The following is a 16183-nucleotide window of genomic DNA, read 5'->3' on the forward strand; positions in this document are numbered from 1 at the left end:
GAGTCTGCCTTTCTGTAATTATCTCCATTAGTAGACTTCTGGCCAGGGCCCTCTCTGGACAAAAGTATTTCATCTGAGACACTTCTCAGATATCCGAGGACAGACCGCAGATAGATAAGCATTAGCGTGCCCTGAGCTCATCTTGCCTACTGATAGAAGCCAACCTCACTAACCTTAAATCCTTAACTCTTCACCTTCACCCTGGTTTATTAACACAAGACCCTAATGTAAGAGATTTATGACTTGCTATTCTCAGGACAGCCATCTGCTAGTTACTGAGACAAGGTAAACATTCCCACTGACCCAATGAGGAGGATCGGCGCCAAGCTTCGATTCTTGTGCAAATTAAGCTTAAGTCCTCCTCTTTCATCCATAGCCCAGGTGTTACCCTTAGTTCTAAAGAGTCCTCCCTTTAGCAATTAACTCAGAACAAAAGTGCTTTTACGAACCAGATGCTACATGTTGTAGCACAGGTTGCCTAGCAACCGAGAACCCTTCCCCTGCCCCGCCAGAAAGTGGCGCTGCGGGGATAAGCGGAGCCAAAGGTGGCGCTGAAGGCAAAGCAGGCAGTTTTATTTTGCTTGTGACTTACAGCGACATACAGACTCCTAGCCTTTTACCTAGCCACTTCTAAGAGTACAGTCTGAGCACATAAATCCCTCTTTAAATCCCCTCATCGATTTTAGCCCTTAGTTGACCCGACCAGAGAACTTCCATTAGTCACCCCCCTTTGGGGTTGTAAATGAAAGCTGACAACCACTGCTCTTTGTGTGGATCTTATCACCTCTCTCTATGACCCTGAAAACTTCAAACCTCGCGCTGCATTGCCGAAGAATTACTGCTGGTAAGTACATGTAACCAGCACCCCCACGCCACTTGTGGAACTGACTTAGAAGAATAAAGTGGCCGGGCGGTGGTGGCGCATGCCTGTAATCCCAGCACTCGGGAGGCAGAGGCAGGTGGATCTCTGTGAGTTCGAGGCCAGCCTGGTCTACAGAGCTAGTCCAGGACAGGTTCCAAAGCTACACAGAGAAACCCTGTCTCGAAACACCCCCCCCCCAAAAAAAAAAATCAATCAAGAATAAAGTGAATGGACTGAAAGAGCTCAGTGGGCGTACATTCATTCGATATTCCTGAGATTAGATCCTCAGCTGGTTGTAGATTCTTGCCCGGACCCTGGGAAAGGGTTATCTGGGGCTGGACCCCAACAGCTCTGATACAGATGTCTACCGTTACAAGTGGAAACACGTGGAATCTCTCCTCTGCAAAGGAGACACACAGAGGTTCTGTGCTCAATAAAATCATGTTTATTTCACTTTTTTAAAAAGATCTATTTATTTATCATGTACACAGAAGAGGGCGTCAGATCTCATTACAGATGGTTGTGAGTCACCACATGGGTGCTGGGAATTGAACTCAGGATCTCTGGAGAGCAGTGGGTGCTCTTAACCTCTGAGCTGTCTCTCCAGCACTCGCTTTTTTTTTTTTTTTTTTTTTTTTTTAAAGTAACACCTACTAAGAACTCAAAATGTGCACACCCAGAACTTATAACTACTAACGAACTTTCTTAGGACTGGACATTGTTTTAGGGGGTGGGAGGGGCCCTGAGACAGACTAAACCTCCAAAGATCAAAAGAGGATGAAAGAGACCAGAGAATGAGGAAAACAAATGCAACAGGCTGACCACGGGCAACAAGACACAGCAGTAAGGTGGGGCCTCCACCCTAACCGACTGGGCCCCCAGCTCCCTAGAAGGGGGACTTGCTGGGCACACAGGAGGGGATGGGGCTGGAGAGATGTCTGTGGGAGGCAGGGATGAGGGATGGGGGCAGGAAAGGCCTGGGGGAACCTCAGAGGCAAGAGGGGCTCCATATACCTGAGAAAGCAGGAGACCTGGCCAGGTCGGAGCAGGAGATAGGCTTCGAACAGGTGATGGGGTCTGGCATGGAGGAGAGCGCGGCTGGGCCAGGGCTCAGTTCTGAGTATTGGAGACCCGAATTCTTCCTGCTTTGCACGGAACATCGGAGGGGGGGCCCGGGGGGACCAGGGGGGGTCGGTCCTGAAGCTCTCGATACGGGTGACAATTGCAGGGTCAGAGGGTCAGAGGGCATGACCCAGGGAGAGGCCCCAGAGGTCTGTGGGAAGGTTCGCAGGGGGTCACTGGTGATGTTCTCTGTGTGGTCAGGCCTCCCAGGCTCCTGACTTCTCGGAGGCCCGGGAGGCCGCCATCTGTCCGCTCTAGACATCAACAGACCTGCCCTTGAGCAAAAGTATCACAGACGCTGACCCTCAGCAGTGGGGAAGGCGAGCTGGAGAGAGAGCTTGATACGGCAGCAGGACTCCTGCCCCTTGGGAAGCAGCCCGAGGGCGGGGGCTTGTCTGTCTGTCTGTCCTTCACAGCAAATGGTTGTTCCAGAAAAATCGCAGCAGCGCCTGACCTCTCAGGAACATCAGCGCCACAAAAGGACCCAGGGCATCCGCGGCTTCCTGTGGAAGATGCTGTGTAAACAGACGGTTGTGTCGCGTTTAGTGTTGCTAGTTCGGGGCTGGCGAGATGTCTCGGCAAGTAAAGGCACTTGCCATCAGCCTAATGACCCCCTCCCAGCCCTCCACCCCCACTCCCCCACCCTCCCGCGGCATAGGTCCAGGACAGCCAGTGCTACACACAGAGAAACCCTGTCTTGAAAGACCAAAAAGAAAAGAAAAAAGAAAGAAAGCAAATAAAAGAAAAGAGCTAGGAATATAGCCTGGTCATAGAGCACCTGCCTGGCATTTGTGAGACCCTGGGTTCGATCCCCAGTGTGTATTGGGGAGGGGACAAGCCCTTCAGGTGACATCAAGGACCCTTATGATCTGCTGTCACTCACCTCTCTCTGGCCACATGCTTTTATTTGAGGTTGGCTTTTGAGACAGGGTCTCGCTATGTCTCCATGGCTACCTTGTAGCTCAATCTCCACTAGATCATGTGATCTCCCTGCCCCTGCCTCCCGAGGGCTGTGGCTGTCTGTGTACACCACCAGCCTCAGGGGCTCAGTGGCCTGCACAGCCCCCACCCTAAACTCTTGGAAAGTCTTACAGCTTAGCAGTGAATCTGCCCTGCATTCTTCTCGAAGCCTTGCTCTTTCTTTTTAAGATCTATTTTTTAGCCAGGCGGTGGTGGCGCACGCCTTTAACCCCAGTACTTGGGAGGCAGAGGCAGGCGGATCTCTGTGAGTTCGAGGCCAGCCTGGTCTACAGAGCAAGTGTCAGCCATGAAGGCCAGGTCTCAAAATAAATAAGTATATGTGTGTGTGTGTGTGTGTGTATACCCACCCATATATACACATATCTATCTATCTATCTATCTATCTATCTATCTATTTATTTATCTATTGCTTATATGTGTATGCATGGTTTTATTTGTATGCATGGTTATATTTGTTATTGTTACTATGTCTATGTGTGAGGGGGTGTGAATGTGATTGCAGGTACCACAGAGGCCAAAGGGTATTGAATGCCCCTGGAGCTGAAGTTACAGGTGGTTGTGAGCACCTCGTGTAGGTTCTGAGTATTGAATTCAGGTCCTCTGGAAGAGCAGTACGCTCTCTTAATCGCGCGCTCTCCAGAGCCTGTGTGAGTGTTTTGCCTGCTCTTGAGGGTATTCTGTCCACATGGACCTCTGCGCAGCACTTGCATGCAATTCCCACGGAGGCCAGAAGAGGGCGGCAGATCGCCTGAAACTAACTGCACAGGTGAGCTGATCGTGGGTGCTGGGAATGGAACCCCGGGGTCCTCTGGAAGAGCAGGGAACAATGCAATGTCCCAATCAGGCTAATTTGGTTAAATAAAGAGCCCGTGTTCCCAGAGGGACAGTTTCCAGCACCCAGGAAGGACCTACAGAGGTCCAAAGATCCCCATTAAGTTAAGAAGTGGAAGTGTGCTGCTACTGGGGTTGTTTTGTTTTGTTTGAGACAGGATCTTAAGTAGCCCAGGCTAGCCTCAAACTCCGTGTGTAGCTGAGGATGGCCTTAGATTTCAGATCTTCCTGCCTCTGCCTCCGAGGGCTGGGCTGGCAGGTCTGAGCCACCACACCTGGCTTCCAAGTGTGGCATTTTTTTTTTTTTTTTCATTCTTTTTGGTTTTTTGAGACAGGGTTTCTCTGTGTAGCTTTGTGTCTTTCCTGGATCTCACTCTGTAGCCCAGGCTGGCCTCAAACTCACAGAGATCTGCCTGCCTCTGCCTTCTGAGTGCTGGGATAAAGGCGTGCACCACCACTGCCCCCAAGTGTGGCATCTTAAAACTGTATATGGATAAATTACATGGCCTAAACTTGGGGGTGGGAGGGACAGAGTAACAAGAACTATATAACTATATAAAATAAACAGGTAGAACATAATGGCAAAATCAAAAATATTTTAAGAAGCACAAAACAGGCCGGGCAGTGGTGGTGCACGCCTTTAATCCCAGCACTCGGGAGGCAGAGGCAGGCAGATCTCTGTGAGTTTGAGGCCAGCCTGGGCTACAGAGTGAGTTCCAAGACAGCCCGGGCTGTTACATAGAGAAACCCTGTCTTAAAACACAAGGGGGGGGGGGATTTAAAAAAAAAAAAAGAAATTGATGTTCAAAAAGACTAGGCAGCTAGAGAACAGTGGAGCCCAACACTCTGCAGGAGCTTCTAGAAGAACACTACGCTTGGTCACCCCCAAAGTTCCAAACAGTACCCGTCAGTCCACCCTAGTGTCCCTTAGCATCTCTCCCTGACACAGGCTGGAGTCACTGGAGAAGAGGGAGCCTCACAGACTCCCCCCAGAATACATGAAGAGACGCATCCGTTGCCAGTGCCGGCTGTGGTCTGAGTCATGGCACATCAGCTGCCAGGAGATGCTGTGCCAACTGTCCTCAGACCACAGTGGGAGGTGCAGACATGAGACCACAGGCTGGCTTTGCCCAGGGTCACGGACCACAGTGGGAGGTACAGGTATGAGACCACAGGCTGGCTTTGCCCAGGGTCATGGACCACAGTGGGAGGTACAGGTATGAGACCACAGGCTGGCTTTGCCCAGGGTCATGGACCACAGTGGGAGGTACAGGTATGAGACCACAGGCTGGCTTTGCCCCAGGGTCATAGCTCGTAGGTATAGTGTTTGGTGACCCACACATCATTAATCCATGAGTTCGGATCATTCCTGGGCACCCTGGCTGCCTGGCAGCCATTGTTCTGTCTCTCCCTCTCCCCCTCCACCCTGACACACCCTCCCCGCCCCCGCTGGGTAGACTGTGGTCTCACCTCTTGAATCATCCTGCGATGGACACTGTCCCCAATTTGTCTCAGCTGCATGGTCACTGGCTGGATTTCTTCTGGCTGGTTCTGGTCAGTGTTGTTCTCCTCGGGCCGGGAAAGCCGACTGTGACCTGTGAGAACAGAAGTGTTTCAGGGAGCCATGGACTTTGTAAAGGCGTCTCCATGCCGTGTGTGTGTGTGTGTGTGTGTGTGTGTGTGTGTGTGTGTGTGTGTGATGCAACTGTTTTTTTCCTCTTCCCTTCCTATGAAATAGGATATATATAGGTCAAGCCATGTAAGTGTCTAGATTGCTTTTAAGCAACACAGCATGTCAACCATTCATGGGTACTTTGGGGACCTTGTAAAGAATCAATGTCGATAAAGAACTCCCAAACGCTTCAGGAATAGGGAAACGGGATATAAATTGTGGCTGTAGAGGCTGGAGGGATGTCTCAGCGGTTAAGAGAACCGACTGCTCTTTCAGAAGATCCAGGTTCAATTCCCAGCACCCAGATGCAGCTCACAGCCATCTATAACTCCGGTTCCAGGGGATCCGACATCATCTTCTGGCCTCCACAGGCACCAGGTACACATAGTAGGTGCACAGACAGACAGACATGCAGCAAAGTTTTGTTTTAAAAACGGCTATTGGCTGGAGGGAGCCTCGGCCCCAGGCGCCCAAGGCCAGAGCTCCTCTGAGAAGCAACTTGGGATTTGACACCGCTCAGCGGGGCGCTCAACGCCTCCTCACCTTGGCCTTGGCCTCGCTGCAGCCCGGGGCTCCAGCCCTAACTGCTCAGAAGCATGCGCTCCAACAAGCTGTTGGCAGAGGTCATGTGCCCTCCCCCAACCAATGGGAAGCGCCGAGGTGGAGCTCCGGGATAACAGGCAGTTCCTCCCCTCCCCATCCCTCCCATCCTCTCCCCTCTCCATCCTCCCTCCCATCCTCTCCCCTCCCCATCCTCCCTCCCATCCTTTTATTCTTAATTTTTCAGTCTTCCACTTTTTCTTCTCATTTTTTAACTTTCTCTTCTCTCTCTCTCTCTCTCTCTCTCTCTCTCTCTCTCTCTCTCTCTCTCTCTCGATTTATTTATTATGTATACAGTATTCTGCCTACTTGCCAGAAGTGGGGACCAGATCGAATTATAGATGGTTGTTGCTGGGAATTGAACTCAGGACCTCTGGAAGAGCAGCCAGTGCTCTTAACTGCTGAGCCATCCTTCCAGGCCCCCCTCTTTCTTTTTTTAAAAATTTATTTTCTTTGCAAGATATGCGTGTGAGTTACAGGTGGTTGTGAGTCACCCGGTTGGATGCTGGGCACCATCTCCAGTCCTAACCACTGAGCCATCTCTCAGGTCTCCTTGAAGTCGAAGTTTTAAGGAGAGATGAATGTGGCCTGTCATCTTATGCACACCTTTAATCCCAGCACTTGGGAGGCAGAGACAGGTGGATTTTTGTGAGTTCCAGGCCAGCCTGGTCTACAGAGCGAGTTCCAGGACAGGCACCAAAACTACACAGAGAAACCCAGTCTCGAAAAACCAAAAAAAAAAAAAAAAAAAAAAGGAATTTGTGTTTTATATATGTGGGGAGGGGGGTGGGAGTGCCCTCGGAGGTCAGATGAAAGGGTGCCTGGAGCACAGACAACTGAGAGCCCCCATGTGGGTGCGGGGATCAAACCCAGATCCTCTGCCAGAGCAGAGGTGTTCTTTCCCACCGAGCCACCGCGCCAGCGCCTGAATTTTTAGGGTTTTTTTTTTTTTTTTTTTTTTTTTTTGGTTTTTCGAGATGGGTTTCTCTGTGTAGCTTTGTGCCTTTCCTGGAACTCACTTGGTAGCCCAGGCTGGCCTCGAACTCACAGAGATCCACCTGGCTCTGCCTCCCGAGTGCTGGGATTAAAGGCGTGCGCCACCACCGCCCGGCTAGCACCTGAATTTTTAAACAATACATTGAATGTCCAAGTTTATGTTCCCAACAGGAGAAACAGCACACACTAAGTGAACTATTTCTCTTAGCCTGAGGCTAACCGCTTACCTGTGTTCCTCGGCATAGCTGAACTGGCGGCCGCCGCCGAGCTGGGTCATGTACTTCTCAGGAGGAGTGTGTTTTCCCATTGGTGATTGGTAACAATTGGTTACTTTGACAGTGGATTCAGAAGTTCTTTAGGTTGGTAAACAATGCTATCGTATGGGGTTTGTTGCTGTTTTCCTGTTGAAAAATACATCCTTGAGCCGGGCAGTGGTGGTGAGATACATGCCTTTAATCCCCGCAGGCAGATCTCTATGAGTTCGAGGCCAGCCTTGTCTACAGAGTAAGATCCAGGACAGTCAGGACTACACAGAGAAACCCTGTCTTGAAGGAAAAAAAAAAAAAATCCTCAGACAGTGTTCCCAGTATTTTGGTGTGTTAAACGAACAGTAATGTTTTAATATGAATAACTTTTCCACAAACATAGGGGTCCTGTTCGTGGGTGGGAAGTGGGAGAGGGTACTCTTAGATGTTATTCTTTTCTCTTAAATTTTGTGCATGTGGATGCTTTGCCCACGTGTGTATGAGGCGCACCACACGCATTCAGTGACCTCCCCTAGGATTGGAATTACAGACCTTTGTGAGCTGCCCTGTAGGTGCTAGGATCCAAACCCGGGTCCTCTGTGAGAGCAGCCGGTGTTCTTAACTGCTGAGCGGTCTCTCCAGCCCCTTAAAGTGGTTTTTGTTTGTTTTCTGTGGGGTTTGTTGTTGTTGTTTTGCTTTGGTTTTGTTTTTTGAGACAGGGCTCTCTGTGTGTGTAGCCTTGGCTGTCCTGGAACTCACTCTGTACACCAGGCTGTCCTCGAACTCACAGCGATCTGCCTGTCTCTGCCTCCCAAGTGCTGGAATTGAAGGGATGCGCCACCACTGCTCGGCTCCTTTAAAAAAAAAAAATTATTCTTATTTTATGTGCATTGGTGTTTTGCCTACATAGATGCCTGTGTGAGGATGTCAGGTCTCCTGGAACTGGAGTTACGGACAGTTGTGAACCTCCATGTGGGTTCTGGGAATTGAACCAGGGTCCTCTGGAAGAGCAGCCAGTGCTCTTAACAGCTGAGCCATCTCTCCGGCCCCTCCTTTTTTTCTTAAAGGGAATGTATTTTGATTTGTGACTTCAGAGGGCACAGAGGACCTGGTGGAGTCCATAGCAGAAAGAGCACACGGTGGGACTTTCGAAGCTCTCGGGTCCAGATGCAGGGGGTAAAGAAAAAAAAATAAAAACAAAACAAAATAAAAAACAACAAAACAAAACAAAATAAGAATGCTAGAACTAGCAGGGTGGTGGTGGCACATGCCTTTAATCCCAGCACCCGGGAGCCCGGGAGGCAGAGCCAGGCAGGCACCAAAACTACACAGAAAAACCCTGTCTTGAAAAACCACAAAAAAAAAAAAAAAAGAAAAGAAAAGAAAAAAGAAAAAGGAATACTGGAATGCTTCAGGCTTTTCCCCCTAATTCAGCCTGGGTCCCCCATTCTATGGACGGTTCCACCCAATTCAAGGTAGGTCTTCCTTCCCACTTGGTGGGATGTCCTTACAGACACACGCAGGCTCCAGGGAGAGTCCAGCGTGGTAACAAAGCTTTAACCCTCAGGATTATATAGCCGGGCCTGGGAGGTCACGTGAGAGACTCCGTGTTCCTCTTGCTCATCATGACAGCAGCCGCAGCTCCAGCCACTCAAACTCCCAAGAGAACCAGGCCAACAGTGATGCCCAGGACGGGGATGGGAGCCGGAGCGTGGGCTTCCACCTCAGGCTGAGGTGCTCAGACAGACCCTGTGCTTCAAATGACATGTCTATATCTGCTGTTCTCCAGACGGCATCGCCACAGCTGCCCGCTTCTGGAAGGCTCCACCCCCGGCAGGCTTGGTCTCCACAAGCTCCCACGTCCTGAGTTCGGTCCTCCCCATCCCTCAGGTCACAGTGATCTCCGAGGGGTAGAAACCCAGGGCCTAGCACCTCAGGATGACTTCTGCTCCCGGTCTGGGGTGTGGGGTCACACTTTGGGGCGATCTGCACACTGCAGCCAGCGTCTCCTCTTGAAAAGCCACTTCCCGGCGAGAAGGCCCTGCACGCCTTGGCAATGCCAGCCCCCTCCCACTTGGGCAGGGTGAGCCAATGCACCTTGCCGGCAATGGCCCAGGTGCACAGGTCCTGGGTCAGGGAGGTATCATCTCGGTCCCTGGAGGTGGAATGCTTGTAAACAGGGAGGAGGCGCCGTCTGTAGGGCGACATCGCAGAGGATCAGCCCCTGCTGGCTGTGAGCCACCCAGGGCATCCGCAGCTCCACCGCTCATGATCAGTGCGCCACCCAGGTCTATGAAGCGGGGCTTCCTTCGGGTGGCCCTGCAGGTAAGTGGTGGCGCCCGAACACCGGGACACCGCAGGATGTAGGGCTGGGACAAGGGCTTGGTCAAGGCCAAGGCGGCTGAGAGCAGCTGGGCAGACCTTAGAATGGCAGTGTCTGTTTCTCTCCGGGGACTTTCTAGCGCTGTGGGTGTGCAGCAGAGAACACCGTGGCCCTGGGTGGCTTTCTGCAGAACTGAGTGGGAGTGAGCACCTTGTTGGGAATTCTTAGGTTTTCCTTTTGCGAGTTCTTAGGTCTCCAGAAAGTGGCTCCAGGACCGTCTTGTTAGCGTTGGAGAGAAAAATAACAGGGCAGGCAATCTATGACTCTTAATAACCGCGGGGAAGGAAATCACCGTGGCTTTGGAGTTAGGGTCAGCAATGGAGGTCTAGAGGCAGCTGTGGAAAGGAAGGGAGCAGAGCTCTTCACCAAACCAGTCAGGTAGCCCGGAGTGTCAGGGCCGGAAATGGGAGAGAAAAGTTACCCTCCTCCTCCTCCCTCTCCCCTCCATCCTCCCCTCCATCCTCCTCCTCCCTCTCCCCTCCTCCATCCTCCTCTCCATCCTCCCTCTCCCCACCTCCATCCTCCTCTCCATCCTCCTCTCCATCCTCCCCTCCATCCTCCTCTCCATCCTCCTCTCCATTCTCCTCCTCCCTCTCCCCTCCTCCATCCTCCTCTCCATCCTCGCTCTCCCCTCCTCCATCCTCCTCTCCATCCTCCTCTCCATCCTCCCCTCCATCCTCCTCTCCATCCTCCTCTCCATTCTCCTCCTCCCTCTCCCCTCCTCCATCCTCCTCTCCATCCTCCTCTCCATCCTCCTCCTCCCTCTCCCCTCCTCCATCCTCATCTCCATCCTCCCCTCCATCCTCCTCTCCATCCTCCTCTCCTCCCTGCTCCCCTTCCACAAGGTCTCACCATGCTGCTCTGGCTGTCCTGGAACTCACTCTGTAGACCAGGATGGCTTGGAACTCACAGAGATCCACCTGCCTTCACCTTCCAAATGCTGGGATTAAAGGCTGGCCTGGGAAAGTTACTCTTCTGAGTTTAAAAAAAAAAAAAAAAAGTAGGCAGGCTTAGCAATGGAAAAATTGCGTTTGGTGGTGGTGGTGGATTTTTTTTGAGACAGGGTCTCAAGTAGCCTAGACTGGTCTTGAACTTGCTGTGTTTTAGGATCTGGTCTTGAACTCCTGATTCACCTGCCCTCTACCTCCTCAGTCCTGGGATTACAGGTGTAGCCACCTCCACCTCCCAAGTGCTGGGATTATAGGCATGGACCATCACACCTAGTGTATGCAGTACCAGGGAAAACCCAGGATTCCTGTGTGCTAGCTAGTGTTCGATTGGTGAGTCCAGCTTGCCCCTGCACAAGCTGGGAAACCCCATCTGCCCTACTTCCCCCAGCCCCGCCTGCACTAAAAGTCTCTGAACAGGAATGGCACCCAAAGCCTGGTTCCTCATTTCTGGCAGCCAGTGCAACCCACCTTCCTGACATGACCAGCCCACCCAAGTGCCTGCCCTGGGCTTAGCCTTTGGCCATAGTTGGAGACAGTCCCAGCTCCTGGCTGGCATGTCATCACCCCTCCCCCAAGATCTATAAAACCTCCCTGCCTTAGCTCCAGGGCATGACTTCTCTGGCCTGTTTTCTGAGTCCAGTGAACCCACCGGGGAGTTGCTTTGTTTTCAATAAGCCTGTAGTTTGACTTGATCCAGCTTCCTGCACCAGTGGGGAAACATCTGGAGAAAAAAAGTGTCAGCTGACTCGCTACCAACTGAGCGCATCCTCAGCCCCTCTAGTCCTTTTATGCCTATATTCTCAACTTCAAAAGCATTAAGATTTATATTATTTTTAACTGTGTGTGTGAGGGTAAGTATGGGTGCTTGAGGAAGCCAGAGGCATCGAACCCCTTGGTACTGCTGTTATGGTATGGGCCTACATGCCTAGCTTTTGAAATATCTAACATTTAGTAAACGTCTCTTCTGTATCATGGTAGACCAGATCTCCTTTTGTGTATTTTTTCCATGATCCTCTAGAGCGGCAAGGGGAGGGCTTTAAAGCCACAATGAAAATGGACCACAGGGAAGCCGAGGTCTCTTAGGATGCAGATCCTTCCTGTAGTGCAGATGTGGGGGAAATGTCTTAGCACCTGAGTTTTTGACAGAGTGGAGCAGCTGACCTACAGCCTCAAGGATGCTTAACTGCAGAGGGGCACATTGCCAAGACTGAGCTGCAGCCTCCTTGGGCTCACTTCTAGCTTCCATTTGAGACTGCTCAAGACTCCACGACTGTCTGATGGTCATTTTGTTGTTCCAGTCCTGAGACTTATTTATTTAGGGTCAGGGTCTTGTGTATCCCGTGGTGACCTCAAGCTCAGTCTGTAACCAACCAAGAATTTTACGGCTTCCTACAGCAGTTTCGAAATCACAGAGAGCCTGAAGTTCACTGCTTCTAATCCTAGTTTGACAAATGACAAATCCTAGCTTAAGGCTTGCAAATTCGCTTTTCTTTTCAAATGAAGTCTGTTTAAAACTCATGTAAGGCAGGAGCTGGAGAGATGGCTCAGCAGTTAAGAGCACGTGCTGCTCTTCCAGAGGACCTGAGTCCAATGCACAGTATCCACTTGATTCACAACTGTCTGTAACGCCAGCTCCAGGGGATCCAACGCCCTCTTCTGGCCTCTACAGGCACTGCAGGTAGTAGGCAAAACACCCATACACATAAAATAAAATAAATTAAATAAATCTTTTAAAAGTCAAAATAAATTTTAAATAAATCAATCTTTTAAAAATCATATAAAAATACAATTGACTGGGATACATTTAAAAAGAAGCCCTTATATAAACAAAAACCTTCCCAGTATCCAATTTTGGGTTTGAGAATAAAAACTGTTTATTCACAAACATGAGCCATCATGGCTGGCTCGTGGCCTGGGACACAAGTGTGTTTGTGAACTAGTAACCAGAGTAAGGCGAGATAAACACTTACCATCTTACAGCCGACACTGAAGCCTGGGGTAACCCATTCCACACGTCCTGGTTCCCCTTTCAACGCCCCGAAGGACTTCGGCTTGCAGAGTTGACCTTGCTTCTGGATGCTCCAACTGAGCACTCTGTGGGTTTCCAACAGTCAACACCCTGAGATGAGCGCCTGCCCTCTTCTGAGGTATAACTTGCAGTGTTTATAGATTGCGCTCTGGGCTACTGTTCATCACTGGTGACTCATCTTTTATTTATATGTTTATATTCATTTGTTTAATTTTACATGTGTGTTTGGCCTGTGTCTATTCAGGATCCCATGAGGGTCAGAATAGCCACCAGACCCCCTGGAACTAGAGCAACAAGTGAGCAGCCATGTGATGCTGGGACTTGAACCTGGGTCTTCTGCAAGAGCAGCCAGTGCTCATGACTACTGAACCATCTCTCCAGCACCATTTTTTTTTGAGGGGGGACAGGGTCTCACTGTGTAGCCATGAACTTGCCATATAGACCACGCTGGCCTTGAATTCATAGAGATCTGCCTGCCTCTGATCCCTGAGTGATGGGATTAAAGTTATATGCTACCACATCTGGCTTTACCTTTTCAGACAGAATTTCGCTATGTAGGCCAGGCTGGCCCTGGCCTGGTGATCATTCCTGCCTTAGCCTGTTGCATGCCGGGACTACAGGTGACACCAATCTGACTATACCTGGCCATTCCATCCTCCCTGTCACCTAATACGCAAAGTAAACGTAAGTGTCCATGCACTCTTCTAAAAGGACAGAATATCCAAATAAAATATCAAAGTTCGCAGCCAGGGCCAGTGGGATGGTTCAGTGGGTAAAAGCGCTCCCTGAGCAAGCCCGATGATGTGAGTTGATCCTTGCAGCCCGCGGAGGAAGGAAAGAACCAAATACTCCAAGTTGTCACCTGACACCACAGCCAAGCCGTGACGCGTATCGTCCCCCATCATACACAATACACCCGCATGTGGTAATAATGAATAAAGTATTAAGTTTTTTTTAAAGCACTTTCTTTGTTTTCTTTTTTTTTTTTTTTAAGATTTATTATTTATTATGTATCAGTGTTCTGCCTGCATGTGTGCCTGCAGGCCAGAAGAGGGCACCAGATCTCATTATAGATGGTTGTGAGCCACCATGTGGTTGCTGGGGATTGAACTTAAGACCTCTGGAAGAGCAACCAGTGCTCTTAACCACTGAGCCATCTCTCCAGCCCTAAGGTTTTTTTACACTTTTTTTTTTTTTTTTAAAGTTTCTCCAGACAAGGTTTCTCTTTGCACCTGCTGTGGCTGTCTTGGAACTTGCTCTGTAGACCAGGCTGGCCTTGAACTCAAAGATCCTTCTGCCTCTGCCTCCCAAGTGCTGGGATTACAACCTTACGCCGCCACCACCCGGCAAGTATTAAGTTTTTAAAATTTGTACGGCATTATGTAGTATCTTTTGAATGAAGTATTTTTCTTTCAATTTTTAAAGTGACATTTCTTAGTAGGAAGTACTCTTGAACGCACTGGCACCAGAGATCACTTCCTAAATAAAACACCAGCAGCACAGACACTGAGCACAACAATTAATAAATGGGACCTCTTGAAACTGAGAAGCTTTTGCAGGGCAAAAGACATGGCCAATAAGACAAAAAGACAGCCTACAGAATGGGAAAAGAACTTCACCAACCCCACATCTGACAGAGGATTGATCTCCAAAGTATATAAAGAACTCAAGAAACTAGACATCAAAATGCTGAACAATCCAATTAAAAAATGGGCTAAAGAACTAAACAGAATTCTCAAAAGAAGAATCACAAATGGCGGAAAGACTTTTAAAGAAATGCTCAACATCCTTAATCATCAGAGAAATGCAAATCAAAACGACTCTGAGATACTACCTTATACCTGTCAAATGGCTATGATCAAAAACACCAATGACAGTTAATGTTGGAGAGGATGTGGAGCAAAGGGAACACTCCTCCACTGTTGGTGGGAATGTAAACTTGTACAACCACTGTGGAAATCAGTATGGTGGCTTCTCAGAAAATTGGGAATCGATCTACCTCAAGACCCAGCCATACCACTCTTGGGCGTATACCCAAGGAATGCTCAATCATACTACAAAGATACATGCTCAACTATGTTCATAACAGCATTATTTGTAATAGCCAGAACCTGGAAACAACCTAGATGCCCATCAACTGAAGAATGGATTAAGAAAATGTAGTACATATACACAATGGAGTACTACTCAGTAGAGAAAAACAATGACAGCATGAAATTTGCAGGCAAATGGATGGAACTAGAAAATATCATCCTGAGTGAGGTAACCCAAACCCAGAAGGACAAACATGGTATGTACTCACTCGTAAGTGGATTCGAGATATAAAGCAAAAGACAATCAGACTGCAACCCACAGAACCAGGGAGGCTACCTAGCAGGGGGACCCTAGGATGACTGTGGCTTATAATAAGTTTTAGTTTTTTTTACTCAATTACTGGGCAAGCTTCAGTGAAACATTTTACTATTAGGATAAGAATTTATACTGTTTCAGGCTGACAATAGAAAAATAAACAAACAAACAAACAGACAAACAAATAAATAAATAAATAAAAATGGGGGAAGAAGTTACATTTCTTTTTTTTTTTTTTTAACTTTATTTATTATGTATACAGTATTCTGCCTGCACACCAGAAGAGGGCACCAGATCTCATTACAGACAGCTGTGAGCCACCATGTGGTTGCTGGGAATTGAACTCAGGACCTCTGGAAGAGCAATCAGTGCTCTTAACCTCTGAGCCATCTCTCCAGCTCCTACATTTCTTTATTATTTACTTTGTTTATTGCGTGTGAGTGTGTTTATTGTGTGGAGGCCAAGGACAGCTCTCCATTGTGCAGAAGGCAGGGTTCTCCAGCCCTGAGTCTCTCCTTCCATCGTGTGGGTTCCGAGGATTGAACTCTGGGTCTCAGGCTCAGTAGCAAGTGCCTTTGCCAGCTGAGGCATCTCACTGGCCTTAACTTGTTTTTTGCTTTCAATAGATGGCAGCCAGGGAGCAGTTCTGGTGTGAGACCCAGAAGCAGGTCGTCTACAAATGGTTTAGTACCAGGTTCCACAGCCAGGTTCCATGTGAAGTTAACGTGAAGTGCAAGGGGGCGGCCCCTTTCCGGCCGCACCCCAGCTTGTTTTTTCTTAATGCATTCATTTTTCTCTTTAAGTAACCTACTAGACGGTCTGGCCCACAAACCCCAGGGATCTTCTTTCCGTCTCTGGAGCTGGGATACAAGTACAGGCTGCCGCTGTATGCTGGACCTGGCTTTTTCCAGATCCACCCTCAGGTCCTCATGCTGGCGCAGACAGCTCTTCCCAGCTGAGGATGGTGGTAAATATCTGTAATTTTAGTAGGCAGAGAGGTTTGAGGCAGGAGGATTGCCACAAGTATGAGTCCAGCCCGAGCTACAGAGTGAGTTCCAGGCTAGCCTGGGTTATAGCGTGAGACTCTGCCTCTACATACATACATAAATAACAAGAAAAGTAAAGTATCTTCAGGAGTGTGGAGGAGTGCTTCCTGGGGACAG

General features: G+C 49.3%; 1 non-coding gene across 1 annotated transcript; it reads right to left on the reverse strand.

The window, feature by feature from the left end:
* Positions 1–1284: 1284 nt before the first annotated feature.
* Positions 1285–6026, reverse strand: LOC107401968 (peroxisomal testis enriched protein 1). The gene is made up of 3 exons (XR_006066763.2): positions 6012–6026; positions 5267–5391; positions 1285–2487 (listed from the first exon to the last, which is right to left on the reverse strand). It is a non-coding gene; the product is annotated as a peroxisomal testis enriched protein 1 (transcript).
* Between the last annotated feature and the right edge of the window lie 10157 nt (positions 6027–16183).

This window comes from Peromyscus maniculatus, chromosome 21, assembly GCF_049852395.1.
Source record: "Peromyscus maniculatus bairdii isolate BWxNUB_F1_BW_parent chromosome 21, HU_Pman_BW_mat_3.1, whole genome shotgun sequence".
Taxonomy (NCBI): domain Eukaryota; kingdom Metazoa; phylum Chordata; class Mammalia; order Rodentia; family Cricetidae; genus Peromyscus; species Peromyscus maniculatus.